This window comes from Orcinus orca, chromosome 3, assembly GCF_937001465.1.
Source record: "Orcinus orca chromosome 3, mOrcOrc1.1, whole genome shotgun sequence".
In the NCBI taxonomy this organism is placed as follows: Eukaryota; Metazoa; Chordata; class Mammalia; order Artiodactyla; family Delphinidae; genus Orcinus; species Orcinus orca.
Window position 1 is genome coordinate 38,614,697 of NC_064561.1, and position 14,059 is coordinate 38,628,755.

The 14,059-nt window shown below is 41.1% G+C and overlaps 1 protein-coding gene and 1 pseudogene across 25 annotated transcripts in view; both read right to left on the reverse strand.

Annotated features, from left to right (window-relative positions):
• Positions 1-14,059, reverse strand: part of ADRA1B (adrenoceptor alpha 1B) — a 633,734-nt gene that overhangs the window by 222,446 nt on the left and 397,229 nt on the right. The window lies entirely within an intron of this gene.
• On the reverse strand, positions 11,384-12,193 carry LOC101276230 (39S ribosomal protein L30, mitochondrial-like; annotated as a pseudogene).

A 14,059-nucleotide genomic window follows, 5' to 3' on the forward strand; every position in this document is an offset into this window, starting at 1 on the left:
GGTATTTTATTCTTTTTATTGCAGTGGTAAATGGGAGTGTTTCCTTAATTTCTCTTTCAGATTTTTCATCATTAGTGTATAAGAATGCAAGAGATTTCTGTGCATTAATTTTGTATCCTGCTACTTTACCAAATTCATTGATTAGCTCTAGTAGTTTTCTGGTAGCATCTTTAGGAGTCTCTGTGTATACTATTATGTCATCTGCAAACAGTGACAGTTTTACTTCTTCTTTTCCAATCTGGATTCCTTTTATTTCTTTTTCTTCTCTGATTGCTGTGACTAAAGCTTCCAAAATTATGTTGAATAATAGTGGTGATAGTGGGCAACCTTGTCTTGTTCCTGATCTGAGTGGAAATGGTTTCAGTTTTTCACCATTGAGAACAATGCTGGCTGTGGGTTTGTCATATATGGTCTTTATTATTTTGAGGTAAGTTCCCTCTATGCCTATTTTCTGGAGGGTTTTTATCATAAATGGGTACTGAATATTTTCAAAAGCTTTTTCTGCATCTATTGAGATGATCATATGGTTTTTATCCTTCAATTTGTTAATATGATGTATCACATTGATTTATTTGTGTATATTGAAGAATCCCTGCACTCCTGGGATAAACCCCACTTGATCATGGTGTATAGTCCTTTCAGTGTACTGACACACTGCTATATTTAAAACAGATAAACAACAAGGATCTACTGTGTAGCACAGGGAGTTCTGCTCAATACTCTGTAATAACCTAAATGGGAAAAGAATCTGAAAAAGAATAGATACATGTATATGTATAACTGAATCACTTTGCTGTACACTTGAAACTAACACAACATTGTTAATCAGCTATACCCCAATATAAAATAAAAATTAAAAAAACCACAATATATGTAACTGGCATAGCACCTGAATATAGTAATTGCTCTCAAAACAGTAACTGTCATCATCATCCTATCAATATTCTATCAGTTGGCAAATATTCTTTCGTTTCCTTACTCTTCCCTATCTTAAATATCCCAATCTAGTTAGATACCAAAAATCACCATCTACAATAAAACACTACACACAAATATACTAGATTTTTGGTTTCTTCCATCCTTTTCTTCTTGGGTCAACTTTACTTAATATTATTATTCACAATTACCTCTTGGAAGCATTTGCAGCTATAGTTTGCTGGAAAGATGGTGTCTAACCACATATTCTTTACAAGTAGATTCACTACTAGTGTGAAATTGAAAGTTTTGGTGACGTAGTGAATGATCATTGAATGAGTCAATTTCATGTCTCTTAACTGAACCCCAAGATTCTCAGGCCCTCATTCTACAAAAAGAGCAGGCTACCCCAGGTATAATTTTACCCTCTGTATCTCCTTGAGAGGTCTGTTGGAAGTAGATATAGCATGTAAATGTGGAAAGGCACTTTGGAGGCAATCTTTTGACCCATACTTATTGATCACTTGCTCTGTGTTCAGTACTGTGCTAAATGGCATAAAAAGGCATAAAAAGGAAAATCTTTAAGGTACAGTCCCTAACCTCAGTGAGCTCACAACCCAAGTAGGATATTAAAGGCTACTAAAATGCAAAATTTCCCCAAAGATTAATATCTTCAGCAGGGGACATTAATTGACTTGGCCTAGGGAAGAAAGGAGGGGGAGACCTAGTGGTGCTTTGCATGAATTATCTCATTTAATTCTTTTAACATCCTATGACACAAGCACTTCATTATCCCCATTTAACAGATGAAGAAGACCCAGAGAGGTTATATAGTCTCTCCTACTAAGACAAAACAAAACAGTGAGCTGAGTTTATGATTGTGCTGAAAGTCAGAGAGAAATGATCCTTCTAGTTTAGGGGGGGAAAAAAGGAGGACAAACCTTTCCACTTTGCCCATCTGTAAAATGGGTTAATAGCTACTAACAAGCAAGGAAAAAGGAGACAAAGTGAAATCCTCTATGGGAAATATATATTTTTTATGGTTAGAATACTATAAAAATGTTACAGTTCAATTCAGACCTCTAGGCTCTTTCCTCTTTTTGTGACAACTTCCCTAAATCGAGTTGGCTTCTAAAAGAGTGCTCTGAATGTACTAAAACATCATCTCACTTCACATAACAAAACACCATGCAGCCTACATGCAGATCATTTTTGCAATAATGTTATAGTGACAAAAATCGACAAGTTTCTTGTCAGAACATCTTGGTTATTAAAAATACATTAATAGCTCATTTTTCAAGATACTGTACTAATTCTGCTCATTTCCTATTGAAACTTATTGAATACTAAGAGCCTAATCAACCAGAAGTAGTGTTCAGTGGCCACAAAGAGTATGCTCCATTAAAGAAAAAAAAGAATTATGACCAAAAAGGTAATTATAATACATTGTATTTATCTGGCGCTGCGATCCTCTAATGGTTGAAGGGCTTTATAATTCACATAGGAAAGGGTTGAAGATGTAAGGTGTCCAAAAGTAAAATTAAAGACAGTGGCAGGCAATAAGGTTTAAGAGCTTTTCAGAACTCTTCAGAAAAGAAGGTCTGCTTAAAGTGCTTTTGCAATGGGTTTTCCTTTTTCTGTTTTCTTCCCTCCACTATCTTAATATCTACATATCTAAATGATCAGAAACAACTACAAGCCACCTCGAAACCAGAAATTTCCACTCTACTACATATTAGCAGTGTGACTTTGGACATTCTCAACACTTTATTTAGTCCAAACGACTATCAGATTTTAGGTGTCATTCTCTGGGTATCAGTAAAATCATACTGAAATAATATGTCATACCTTGCAGGGGTTGTGCTAAGACTTAAGATTAATGTATGTGGAATATAGGCACACTGTAGATACTCAATAAATTATGGTATTACTGTTCTTACTCCAAATAGATGAGACTTTTTAAGGGTGGAGATTATATTTTATTCAACTTGGTATCTACAGCACTAGCACCATGCTTGGCATACAGTAGATATTTAGGATATGTTTGTCACACTACACTGGAGTCCCAGATCTGAAGCAACGTCTGATCTTAAAATCCCTCTAAGCATCATGTTCTCTCTGGGTGCCCAATAAATGTTTGCTTTTGACTATTCAATAACAACTTAATGATTATTGATTAAATATTGAGCTTCATTTTTACCCTCAAGGATCTTAAAATTGATTTGGAAAAGCTAGGTTTATACATATGAAACGATGGGAGAACACAGCTTGCGATGGATCTTCATTTCTCTTCTCTGCCCAAACTCCATTTCCTCTTTTTCCTCTTTTTCTGGTAACACATCTTGGTTTTCCTTGCTGGAATTGTTACTCCACACTCCATGCTATTAGGAGCTGTTCAGCATTCTCCCGAAAATATATACTATTAAAGAATCTAACACTAGAGTCATTTTTGCCATGTGGAGCTACTCAGGTCATCATGTGACTCAGGCCAGACTAATTGGAGCATCACATTCCTGTGGCTACAGCAATTGACCCAGAGATGGGTAGAAAGTCATCAGAAGCTTGTCAAAAATGTACCCTCTGAACTGAATCTTACAGAAGTTACAGACTACTCTGATAAGCTCAAAGAATATATTATCAGCAGAATACCAGGAGACCACAGGCTGTAGGATGTTCAGAGACTTCAGCTGCTTGAGATGCTTCAGCTTCCCATGGAAGATGCTCTTGGGTTGGTGATGATGGAACTGGGCCCATCAGGCACAAGGTCCTGACAGTCTCAGGAAATTCCCAGTGAGGCATCATACTGTAAAACTGTAGCTTCGCGGTTGCAAAAACTGACTTTAGCAACTCTTGTCAATTTCTTCATTCTCCATGAACACCAGTATGCTGCATTGTGCACAAGTCATGTAATAATAACCAAGTGTCCCTATCCTGGTGCCACAGTTATCTAATGATGACAGTCATGGCCTGGGTCTAGGAGGAGGTGAGCACAGCAGACCAACAACAAGTATGTGCCCAATCAGACCCAATGATACTCCTGCATGGGAATTCTGTGGAACTGCTGGGAAAGAGGAAATCTGCTTCCTGCTGGTGTTATTGAGAGGACAAGATTCAACTTGGAGCTGCTGGCAGCTATCATGCCATCGTGAGGTGGAGATCTTGAGAAAGGAGCTCACCCAGAGGAAGAGGGAGTGCAGAAAATCAAGCTGAGTCCTGACGGTATCATTGAGCCTCAGGATCCAGTCATGCCTGAAGTAAGTTTACCCCTGGACTTTTCAGTTTTGCAGCAAACAAATTGTCTCTTTTTGTTTTTGCTTAAGACAGTTTAAATTGTAAACCGTCATTTGCAAGCTACCACACAAACAAATGCGTGACTCAGATGACAAATGTGATTTCAGAGAACAAAGCAGAAATTATTCCTAGAATAACTAGGTTAACTTCTTGAAGCACATGGAATATAGACTGGTTCTTTGCAAACTAGAGAATATTTGCGTTAGTACAAAAGGGAGGATTTCTACATGCTGAAACAGATTTTTAAAAACAACATAAAAGAGGATAAACGAAGGAACGGAATGTGGAAACAGTCTGACAGAAAGAGCACCAGAGGGTCAAGGTTCTAGTCCTTACTCGGCTATCAACCAACCTGATGGCCTTAGAAAGACTGCTTTTCCTCTTCAGGACTCAGTCTCCCCTTATGTCAAGCACAGAATTGGACTTGTAGGTCTCTAAGATTCTCTCCGACTCTACCTTCTAAGGGTCTATGAAATCATAAAAGGCTGTTCACAGTCCTGTATATTTAAACATCTCCACAGTCACTTACCCATTCTCGGAATATAGACTCTTCCTGGTCTTTTGTCTTTCCCTCCACCCCCCATTCCTTCATGTTCTGAATGAAATGGAAATAGACAAGCTACATTCGCTGAAAAGCCATGACTTTTAAGCTCTGAAAGCACTTGATTGTGCCCAGAGAAAGCTCCTCTCTGAGTGAGGGTGATGAAAGCAATGGGAAGGGGCCTCCTGGTTAATTGCACCTCTGTGGAGATTAAAGCGTGAGCAAGGAATTTGGAGGAACTTTGCTCTTTCTGAGTTGTCTTCCTCTGCCCTCTTCCTTTTCTGTGGAGAGAGGCTTTGGCATCAAGGTCTAAATTAACATCCAAGCTGTATTGTATGCAAAATAGATACTGAACTAGCTTATAACTGTGCAGCCTGTAGCATCTGCTAAAATAGAGTCATGTATCCCCCAAAGAAACATTTTCATGTTCATAATCCAATGAAGATTGACACCAATTCTCACCAAGGCTTGCACTCTTGGTTGGAATGTGTTCTACCTTAAAACCATTGCAGGTAGCACAGGGAGATCAGTTCAGTGCTTTGTGACCACCTGGAGGGGTGGGATAGGGACGGTGGGATGGAGACGCAAGAGGGAGGAGATATGGGGATATATATATGTATAGCTGATGCACTGTGTTATAAAGCAGAAACTAACACACCATTGTAAAGCAATTATACTCCAATAAAGATGTTAAAAAAAAAAAAACCATTGCAGGAAGATATGTAAAAATGATGAGAACTCTTCAGGCTGGATTTGAAAGGGGGGCTTACAAAGGCATATATCTTCGAATTGTAAGTGCCCAAGTCATTATCTAACACTATTATACAAATTTATTTGTTTACTTACTGTCTGCCACCACCTTGAAGGCAGTGACTTCATCTTGTTTACCACTGAATACCGGAGCCTGGCACAGACTAATTGATCAATAAATGTTTATTGAATGAGTGAATGATCAAATTTTAAGTAGTATAGGATTTAGCTCTTTTAATTAACCAGAAACATAAACAGTCGTTATCAGAATTTGGTGAGAAAACCACAGACCTGATATAATTCTAGCTTAAAGCAAAGACACCTGACATTGTATGTTCCTTCACTGTAGATAAATGTGTAGTATTAATCTGGCTTTTGAAAAGAGTTCATGGTCCTGGGGTTCAGGGAACTCAGTCTGGGCATCTTCGATGTCTCTTAACCTCTTCATTTTGCATTTAATGTATAGAAAAAGATTTGTGTTCTCAGCAGATGCTCGAGACTCCCGTTTAAAGTAAACCTGGCATTATTGAGACAATGCTTGGTTGGCTACACCTGCTTGGCCAGGGAGTCCCTGCAGTCAACGAATGTTGGCCAACCTCCAGGCTTTCAAGAAAGGGCCAGAACCGCTGCACCCAAGACATTTTGGGGTCCTGGGGGAAGGAGAGAGAAGAGACAGTTGGCCAATGGAGTGGGATGAGGGCAAGGCTAAACTGTGAGCTGTGACTCCTCCCGTGACCTCTCATGTTGTTTTTAAACTCACTACACCCATGGATTCCTAGCTGCACTTTCCTTTTTTTCTTTTTTGGATGCATGGGACCTGAGTTTCTCATCTGAGAATGTTGGTATGGGATGGACAGAGACAGGACTTGCAGATCCAAAGTCAAAAATGCCCATGATAAAGGATGCCCTTGAGGATTTGGAGAAATTGAGATCTGCCACAGGCAGCGGATGGGGAGATGTCTGAGTTGAGGTTATTTAGATGTCTGAGAGATGGCGGCTTCAGTGCCACTGGGGTTGCATGCAGTTGAGGAAGCCAAGGCAACAAGACATTGGTAAAAACAAACAAACATAACACAACAAAAAAGATTCTGGTTCTAGAGCCAAATGCCCTGTAATTGAGTTAGAATCCCAGCTGTCATAACTGTTCCAATGGGCCCTACTCAAGTCAAAAGCCCTTTGAGCCTCCATTTCCTTGGCCACTACCTTAGAAGGTTGCAGGAGACAAAACTTATCAGCTCTTAGCACAGAGCTCAACAAGGAGTTCATGTTATTTTGAGTTGAAGAGATCTGCCCAAAGCATCCAGACCAGAAACGAAAACAAGGACAAGAACCTGGCCCTCCTGTCACCTCGTTTGCTGCCCTTTTCCCAAACTCTGAGGCTCCATCCCTATTTTCAAGGTAACAGCACAGATGCAAGCGCCAGCTTTGTGTTTTTTAAAGGCCCAGCTGCTTACTTGATGGAAACATCCTGCCCAATGTGACTTTATAAAAGTGAGAACAACATGACTACTTTAACTAATAGCAGCGAATTATGACTTCCTGTGTATTTATTTAGGACAACACTATAAATGGGAAATTGTTGTGGTGTCCTTGGGGAGAGGAAGAATTTAATTCCATGGGAATCCCATTGTCTTTTCCCATCTGGGCTCTCTTTGCTGGGGAGAAGTCACATTTATCATCTGATGTCTAACATGACATTTATAGTCTTGTTGAAGTTGTTTGCAGTGTTGATGGGCTGCTGGCTAGAGAAGTCTGAGCTTGGAGCTTCACTGAGACAGTGAACCAAGGAGGAAGTCTGGCTGGATGTGGAGCCCAGCCATCTGTGTCCAAGAACCAACTCGATTTTCTGTGCAGACATAGGAAGATAATTTCCCATCTAGCGCCTCAGTCAATGCAAGTGAAAGGTTTAAAGGTTTGGCTTAGACAAATTTTAAGGGTCTTTCCATCTGTAATATCACATTATTCTAATAATTGAAGCCAATTTCATTGCTGGTCGAAAGAGAAATCATTCCTTTGCTGACATTTGCTTTGCGTGCTCTTTGCGTTGGGTCTCCATATGTCCACATGCTGGCTGCACAGTAGACAGATTTCTGTTTTCAAAGTGAATTTCCAGGCAGCTGAGCTCTCTGGTAATTTCAAATTGTCAGCTTTGTCTAGCTACCCAGTATCCTTCTCTTCACCCTGTGCTCTGCCCTTGGCATCTGCCTGGGCTTGTCCAAGGGGATTCAGAATTATGTGGAATTCATGTTGTCTTCTTTGAAGATGACAGACTTCTCAGGGCTGCAATGAGGAAAATGTGGGACTTGGTGTATGAGAAATTGTGGCGGTTTTAGATGATGTCATCTTTCTCCAGAGAAAACTTTATTTTCTTCTGGCCAGCAGTGAGAGGAAGAACAGATCCTGCCTATCCAATCAGGAATGGAGATGGGTCTCAACTGAGAGTTAGTAGGGGTTAGTCTACTTCCAGTTTGTCAATCTGTCTTTACTCTTGGTCTTAACTGGAAGCCCAGCGTGTTTAGTAGGGCTCCTCATTCTAACGTCTATGAACTTCACCTTTGTCTCTCCACCTCTGTTTGAGTTAGTTTTTTAGCTTCTGACCAGCCGCCTTCTGCTTGGTTTCTTGACCTTTCTCTCCCACCCAGTTTAGGATGCAACAAATTCCTTAAGGTAAAAAGCAGAGCAGAATATCAGGCTCACTTCTCTTAGAGTCTCTGTCCCCTGGAATCTCGTGCCCTCAAGTCCTGGCTGCCATGGTTGTTCTCTGATGCCATCAAACAGACTTTTTCTTTTGTCTTTGAATTTAATCTAGCTTTTATAGTTATTTTAATTAAGATTAATGGGAGGGTTGGTCTAAATCAAGGCACTCCACCATAACTGGAAGCAGAAATTATATAATGATTTAATTTTAACTATAACCTTCAAGAGGCAATTGTCTGCATGCTCTGGTTTGGAAGAACATCAGAGTTATATTGAACCCACTTTGAATGCCAATGATGACTTTCACTTATTCATTCAAGAAATATTTATTGAGTGCCAACAATATTCCAGGTATTGCATATCAGGCACTAGGGAGACAATGGTGTACAAAACGCGAGGTCTCTATTCTTATAAAGTCTTCTTGGGAAGTATATACGTTAAATAATACATAGATATAGATTATAGTAAGATCTTTGAAGAAAAAGAACATGATGCCTAGTCAGAGAAATAACAAGGTAGAAGTAATTTAGAGGGAGATGGTGCTCAGGGAAAGTCTTTGAGGAGTCATGCAGGTTGAAAGCTGAAGGCTACATTGCAGTTAGCAGGATGGAAAGTGCGGGTGCCGGGTGGGTGGGGAGCATTTCAAGCATAAGGACCAGCACATGCAAAGACCATGAGATGGTCAAGTCTGATGAACGAGAATAACTAAAAGTAAGTGCATCTGGATGAAACACAGAGATCAAGGATGAGATGAGGTAGGACTAGGATAAGGACTAGGATTGCTGGCCTAGGAAAAAGTCCAGGTTGTACCCCAGGAGGACTGGGGAGCCACTGCAATATTTTTAAGTACGGGAGTGATGAGGTATGATTTATTTGATGAAGATTGCCCTGGCTATTTTGAGGAAAATGGATTTGAGCTGGGATAGGGCAAGAGTTAAGGAAACCTGATACAAAGTGGTTATGATGATCCAGCTGAAAGATGATGGTAGCCTGAAGGACAGAAATGGCAATGGAGATGGAAAGAGGTGATGAATCAGAAATATTAAGGAGGAAAAGCATCAGTAGGATTTGGTGATGGACCAGATTGGAGCGGAAGGGAAGGGAAGGAATCAATAATGACACCCACATTTCTGACTTGAACAACCAAGTGGTCATGTGTGGATCCACAGTCACTAATTTGCCACAGCCACTATAACAACGTATCACAAACCAGTGGCTTAAACAAGAGAACTTTATTACGTCACAGTTCTGGAGGCTAGAAGTCTGAGATCAAGGTGTTGGCAGAGTTGGTTCTTTCTGAGGGTTGTGAGAAAGAATCTGTTCCATGCCTCTCCCCCAGCTTCTGGTGGTTTGCTGGCAATCTTTGGCATTCCTTGGCTTGTAGATGCTTCACCCCACTCTCTGCCTTCATCTTTACGTGGTGCTTTCCCTCTGGGCATGACTCTATGTCCAAACTTCCCCTTTTTATAAGGATACCAGTCATATTGGATTAGGGCCCACTCTGATGACCTCATCTTACTTACCTGCTTACATTCCCAATGACGCTTTCCAAATAAGGTCACATTCTGGGGTACTGGGAGTTAGGGCTTCAACGTGTGTTTTGGGGGAAGATGCAATTTGACCCAAATAGTCACATAGCATCTCTGGGCCTGTTTTTTCACCTGCAGACCGGGGACAAAAATACCTCACAGAGCTCTTATGAGGAATAAACAAGAAGATATGTTTAACATGCCAAGAATAGTATTTGAAACATAACGGAATTGAGGAATTGTTAGTCCCTTTCTGCTCCGTTGCCTAACCCAGATAGAATGGGGAACTTCAGATCAGAAGGGAGGAAAATCCATTAGGGAGGCCTCCTGGGGCACTTGGGGGTCTCAAAGTGCCCCCTAAATCATGCTCTGTTAGTGAATACCTCCAAAACAGGGCAGGCTTGATTCCCTGGGACTAGGCCAGCCAAGAGTTGGAGGAATGATTGAGACTCGACTACTCTGGCCAGGGAAAGAGCACTGGCCTGGGAGTTGGATGCCTGAGTTCTAATGACTGTGTGAGTAACCTTGGGCAGGCATCTGCCTCCTCTGGGCCTGAGATTTCTATTCAAATTATCAGGCACTATTTATTTGTTGGCTGAACACATGTTGAATGAGTAAGTCACAGAGCACTTGCTGTGTGGCAGGCCCTGTGATAGATGGTTTATATCCATGCTCTAATTTAATGCTATCAAGAGCCCCATGAGATTTCATAGGTGGGGAGCCTTGGCCTTAGAGAGGTCCATCACTTGTCTAAGCTGACACTAGGTCTGTCCTCCCTTACCATCTGGGTTCTGAACTTCCCTGTTCCCAGGCTTTAATAGTTCAACATTCCATACATTCCCGCCAACATTCTCATGCTTCTTCCTCTGCCTCTGATGCCCCATGGATGAGGCTGGACCCTGGTACAGCTACAGGCACGTGACACCAGGGGGACCCGGAATGCGGCTGTTGCATAGTTTCCCAGCCTTGCCCAGGGAAGCCCATTAAACATGAAAGGAGCAATTACAAGCTGCAATCAAAGGCACATGAATCAGAGATTCCTTCCCTTTAAATATTTTGACTCACTTGCCACTTATTTGACTTCTAATCTACATTTTTGTCTCTGTCATTCTGAAACAGATTTCGAAAGGGATAGGAGAAGTGGGCATGGAGATGGAAGTTTCTCTTTCTGAACAGTTAGCTAGGATTGTTTACTGCAGGCTGATTTTTACCCTTAGGTAATTTCGGGCTTCCTTCTTGTTGGCTCTAATAATATTAATTCTGATTTCTTCTGCCAATATTTGGGCTGTCCCTGTAATGATGAGGAATTGTGTGGTGATTCAGAGGCAGCAGCTGTGGCAGTGTCATTTGAATATTAGAACCTGAAATTTGCTCAGATGGGGTCCCTAGTATAGGATATGGCTTTGATGGGTATATGATCCTCATGGTGCTTTCTTTCATAATGGATGGAGGAAAGGTACAAATGACAGTAAGAAAAGGACAACCACTTGGGTCTGACCTAGAGTACATCAAGAGCTCAGATCTGCAAAGGGAAGGTAAACCAATCGGGAACTTGCCTTTTTTTTGTGTGTGTGTATTTAAAATATATTTTAATAGAAACACTTTCTCACCATCTTTAAATAAAGATGGTTTGCATTTTTTAATCTGAAATGCTCTGGCATTAGGACTTAATTGCTCCCTGGTCCACAGGGTTTAGATGCCATGCACTACTAATTCTCCAGTGTTCATGAGGCAGGCATTACGCATGTCCTCCTTTGCTGCAAGTCCTTGTGGCAACTTCAGGGACTTGATTCTTTTTTTGTTTGTCTGTTTGTTTCTAACAGCTTTATTGAGGTATAATAGACATACAACAAAATGCACACACTTGAAAAGCATATGGTGCTAAGTTTGACATACGTATACACCCATGAATCCATCACCTCAACGGGGACTTGATTCTTTTCAAATGCTCAACCACTTTCTTTTTTGCCTTCACTGAAGGGATATTCTTGTGAACCTGAGGAATAGGTGCTTTTTCTAATCCAAGCATCTTTATTGTAACCTTTTTCCCAAATGGATGTCTTTTCCTAGTTCTTATTCTGGTAACAATATGCCGTTTATGAAGGTGCTTTGGATCCCCACCATATTTTTCATGGTCTGCAGGTGAAGGCTGAAAAACTTTATCTGGAATTCTTGACCTGGTAAATTTGTGATGAATCAAATCTGTACAGATGAGAGGCTCTATACCTTCTGTCACTGTTTGCAGTCTGCCTGCTGGCCGCTGACCTACCGAGTGCAAAATCCCTGCAGTGAATATGGTGATTATTCTCTTTATAGGCCACTGAGGGAAAGCCAAGCAAAAGAAGGACCTTGCCTTTGTAATACTAACAATAGTAACCACCTTTTGAGAGTTTGCTAAGGTAGGTACTGTCATCACCCCCATTTTGTATATATAAAAAAAAAATGAGGCTCACTGAGGATATATAATCCCAACTCACTCCTTTGGAAAATGGCAGACTTGGGATCCAATCTCCAATCCAACTGTCTAAACTATAGCTCTTATACACTTGACCACTATACCTACAAACCCAGACTTGCAAAGTAAAGTCATCTAAGGTCCCAGGACTGCTGATGGGCATCTTGGGAAAACAGCCCTGCCCAAACCACAGCCATTCACAGGGCTTATGATGAACCATCACTGTACTCAATACACACTTAAATGCATTATTTCATTTAATTCTCACAATGTTCCTAATGAAGTAGGTACTATTATCATTCCCATTTTATAGGTGAAGAAACTTGGGTTCAGAAAAAAAGAAGTGACATCCTTGTGCCATGCCACTAGTAAATGGTACAGCTGTATTTTATTTTACTTTCATTATTCTCCTCTCAACATCAATGACTCAGAAACTTTTTACCAGCTGGAGATTTAAATTGGGGGCATTTTTATGAATCTAAAAGCAATGTTCTTTTATAAGAAAGCATTTGCCGTCTTCTCCTCTGTAGGAATATATTCTGAGTGAGTCTTTCTTTAGCATCTTAAACCCACATGGCCCTAATAATCATCCATTTCCTGGGCAGCTACAGAGCTTTTTGCTAACTCTAATTCTCTTCCCTTCAGGGCTCAGATCACATCATTCTGTCCTCAGATCCTGTGAGGACTGGCAAATCCAGGTGGCTCAAATGGAGCCCTTTCTAGTGTCCTCTGCTCACCTGAACCCCAGGCCTTTCCCTCTTTTGAACAACCTTCCTCCACACCAAACTGCCATCTACCCCCTTCCACCTTCCCTCTCTGACTCTCACTTATGCCCTCCATCCCAAACGTCCTAGTCTCCGTTCTTCCTCCTGTAAATAGTTTTTAATGGTGCACTGGAAAGAACCTCATGGTCCCTTAAAATCATAGTCAGATTATTGCATTCTTGCCTGGGGCGGGTCTCTTATTCCTTTCCAAAGGAGCTGAGAAATACAGAAAAGAAAAATGGCGAAACACGCTGTGTGATTATGGATAAAAGGAAAGGTCAGCACAATCATTTCCTGATATACATGGTAAAACCTCGACTAAATGAAAACAGCAGAGTGTGGAATTCTGGGTAAAGGAATTTTCTGGCTATTTCAGGATTAATCCTCTACAGTCTGCTTTCCTGCTTCTGTCAGAGTAGCATGCCAGACAAAATGACCCTCTGTGGACTGAGGATTTTATACAGTCCTGACATCGTTGTTCTGGGCAGCCACGGCTTCCACAGTTCCTCAGGCAGACCCAAGCCTGCAATTCCCCTCCCCTTGTGAGACATGCTACATCTAAAGAATTTCGTCTTCTCTCTTCATTCCTGGCAACTGGAGATTTTCTTTCCTGATTTTCAGCCAATACATTTTGTGAAAAATTAAAAATAATATTTAGCTTGGTATTTCTAATGTTGAGGGTGCAGGGCTTCCTGCCTCTGTTCACTCTGCCATCTTCACGGGGACTGAAGTTGACCCCGTGTCTCCCGGCATCTAGTACTCAGCCATCAGGCCATTAACAATGGGGGAGAGCTCTCTTATTTGCCAAGATCTGTCCACTAGCCTATGTCACTGAGGTGAATCGGGAGGAGAAGGAAGGCACCTACTACTTACTTCTTTTAATCCTTACAGAAAACCAGAGACACAGGCATTTATTATCTACAACTTTAAAGCCTGGGGAAACAGAGGTTTGAAGAGGTTAAGCTGTCCAAGGTCAGTGAGGAAGTGGCTAAGAGAGGATTTGAATTTAGGATTCTCTGCCTTCAGTGCAGTTGCTTTTCCCACTAGCCTCCACTGGCTGGGATACAGTCCAAATCTGGAAAACTAATTCCTCCCAATTTGTAGCAGTCCTTCTTCC